Source organism: Rattus rattus, chromosome 12, assembly GCF_011064425.1.
Source record: "Rattus rattus isolate New Zealand chromosome 12, Rrattus_CSIRO_v1, whole genome shotgun sequence".
Taxonomy (NCBI): Eukaryota; Metazoa; Chordata; class Mammalia; order Rodentia; family Muridae; genus Rattus; species Rattus rattus.
In genome coordinates this window covers 68889736-68893201 of record NC_046165.1, presented here as the reverse complement: position 1 = coordinate 68893201, position 3466 = coordinate 68889736, and positions in this window count along the sequence as shown.

Sequence of the window (3466 nt, the reverse complement as noted above, 5' to 3'; positions counted from 1 at the left end):
ATCAACAGGAAACTCCTACAGCTGAGTTCTTTCATCAAAGTAGCTGTATGAAAAATTAACTCACAAAAATTAACAGCCCTCCTATACACAAATGGCAGACTGGGAAAGAAATCAGGGAAACGGCACCTTTTACAAGAGCCTCAAGTAATATGAAATATCTCGAGTGAACTCTAACCAAGCAAGTAAAAGATCTGCATGACAAAGAAAAGAAACTGAAGAAGATATCAGAAGACGGAAATATCACCCATGATCGTTATTATTATTATTAAGATATCGGGACGGCTCAACATATGTACATCAATAAGCACAATTTATTATATTAACACACTGGAGGACAAAAGCCACATGGCCTCATTAGATGCAGAAAAGGCCTTTGACAAATTCCAACACCAGTGTGGTTCCGGGTTCTGCCTTTCTTGGCGAGATACCTGGGTACTGCTGGTAGATGGGCTCGGAGAAGGCTGGGCGAAGTCTGGAATGGGTGGAGTCTGAGATCTGCTCCTTCCCTCTGGGGCATCAGTCGTTGCTGTAGGCCAGACGATGGTGGATGAAGTAGAGTCTGGGGCAAATACATTCCAGAGAGCTCTAGTCTGGCAGGGATGCCGGGAGTGTTACAGCTCTTAGAAAAGGAATAAAGAAGTTCGCGTGGCCAGCGCAGGGCAGGTAGTCGCAGTTCTGGGTCTCATGGCAGTGGCTGCTGCAGGAACTGCGGGGTCCACAACCAGTGTTGATGTGAGCCTCTGAGAGCCATGGGAGCCTGGTCAGGCAAGCAGGTCCAAGGTCCAATGATGGATGCTTCAGGGGAGAGAGTCCTCCCCGATGTAGTACAGCTAACAACAACAACAACAACAACAACAACAACAACAACAACAACAACAACCACCCCAAAAAACAAAAACAAAAAACCAGTCTCAGAGGATCCTTGGTGAAATAGCTTGTGCACTAAAGGGGAATGAGATAGGATTTGGGGGATAAATACATCCTCTTGGCTGAGGATAAGATGCTGGCCCAGAGTTTGTGGGAGTAACCAACCAATGACTGATTTGACTTAAGGTCCACTCCCAGAGTTGGAACCCACTGCTTGGGTGACCAAGAACCTGAGACTGGATAGGCCATGGACCTATGGAAAGGGAATTTCTGATACTATTGTCCTGTTCCCCAGCTGGTTCCTGATTTGTCAGTAAAGGAGGCCTGGGGTCAGGGGTCGGGGGCAATGTCTGGACAGAAGGTACAGCAGGACTTCTGGGTCCCAGGAGGAAAAGGCAGAGGCAGAGAAGAGAGGGTCTTTCTGCTATGCTTTTGGAGGAAGAAGAACACAGCATCCACGTAGGTCTTGGGGAGAGCTGGGGCCTGTAGCCTCTGCTACAGGCAGGTGGCCCAGGATGTTTTGACAGGGGCTAGGTGGGACTAGCCACTGAAGTTGAGGGAAAGAAGGAGAGGGAGGAGGAGAAGGAGGAGGAGAGACAGATAATAAATTGGTAAGGGCACACTTTTCTGGGCGAGAGATAGTAACGGCCAGAAATTGTGCCAAGAAGGCAAATTGTAAAGAATTTAATTGTGTGTCTTTTACCCTCGGATTCAAGGGTCTTGGGTGGGAGCTGGTAGCATTGTCACTTCCTGGAGCAAAGGCCGGTAAAGCAAAAGGAAGCCAGGGTGGGAGCAGTAGCATGGCTGACCCTGGGCAAAGACGGTAGCTTTAAAAACCACACACAATGGATCTAGGGTAAGACCAAACACTACCGTTCTAAACACGAAAACATCACAGAAACAAAATGCAGCTATAAGATGACTCCTAATGACATTCTGTTATACTCATAGATCAGTGCCTTGCTCAGCCATCACTAGAAATGCTTCCTCCTGCAACAGATGGGAACGAACACAGAGACCACAGTCAGACATTATGCAGAGAGGGAGAGGCCTTGGAATACCCCAAACGGAGGTCTCTGTGAAATCCCTCCCCTCAGGGTGCAGGGAATCCTGCAGAAGAGAAGGGAAAAGAGTGTAAGAGCCGGAGGGGACAGAGAACACCAAGAAATCAAGGTCCCCAAATCAACCCGATTAAAGCTCATGAACTCACAGAGACAGAGAATGCACAGGACCTGCATGGGTCTCACCAGGTCTTTAAAAAATACATTATAGCTTCTAGTTGAGTGCTTTTATGGGACTCCTGAGTGCTCTAGTGAGCGAGTCTCTGGTTATTGTGTCTTATCTTGGTCTCTTTTCCTTCTGTTTGTTTTTCCTAACTCTAAAGTGTTAGTTTTTGATATATCATATTATAATTGTCCCTCGGATGCCTGTTTGTTTTAAAATGAGAGACAGAAAGGTAGCAGATCCAGATGGAGGAGGACGGGGAGGAGGAGAGAGAAGGAGGGCAAGTCACAACCAGGATTTATTATGTGAGGGAAAACGTTTTCAATAAAAGGAAAAAGAAAAAAAAAAAAAAAGGCTATCATTTCCTGTATAAGCACACACCAAACCAACATAGCAGGAAAGTTCCAGAAGTCATTAGAAAACTTTTAAATACATTTCTTTCTGTTATAATGAGAAATGATATTTAAATATTAACTTGGACTAAAGACGAGAGTCAGAAGCTAATATTTATAGAAGAAAACTCACAGACACATATAGAGAAATATGTGTTTCTAACAAAAACCTGAGAATATTGCACTGTCTTCACTGTTAAGCATAGATAACTGTTGTTCAAAGGAGGAGGGGGAGGAGAGGGAGGAAAGAGATGAGGAGAGGGATGAGGTGAGGGAGGAGGAGAGGGAGGAGGAGAGGGAGAAGTGGGAGGAGGAGAGGGAGGAAGAGAAGGGAAGAGGAGACGGATGAGGAGAGGGATGAGGAGAGGGATGAGGAGAGGGATGAGGAGAGGGATGAGGAGAGGGATGAGGAGAGGGATGAGGAGAGGGAAGAGAGGAGAGGAAGAGGAGGGAGGGAGAGGGGATGAGGGGAGGGAGGGGAGGGAGAGGGATGAGGAGGGGAGAAGGGATGGGGGGATGAGGAGGGGATGAGGAGAGGAGGGAGAGGGAAGAGGAGAGGGATGAGGGGAAGAGGGAGAGGGATGAGGAGAGGGATGAGGAGAGGGAAGGGAGAGGGAAGGGGATGAGGAGAGGATGAGGAGAGGGAAGGGGGAAGGGAGGGATGAGGAGAGGGAGAGGGAGAGGGATGAGGAGAGGGATGGAGGATGAGGGATGATGGGGAGAGGGATGAGGAGAGGGGATGGGAGAGGGATGAGGAGAGGGATGAGGAGAGGGATGAGGAGAGGGAGAGGGAGGAGAGGGATGAGGAGAGGGATGGGAGATGAGGAGAGGGATGGGAGGGATGAGGAGAGGGATGAGGGGATGAGGGAGGGATGGGAGAGGGATGAGGAGGGGATGAGGAGAGGGATGAGGAGAGGGATGAGGAGAGGGACGAGGAGAGGGATGAGGAGAGGGATGAGGAGAGGGACGAGGAGAGGGATGAG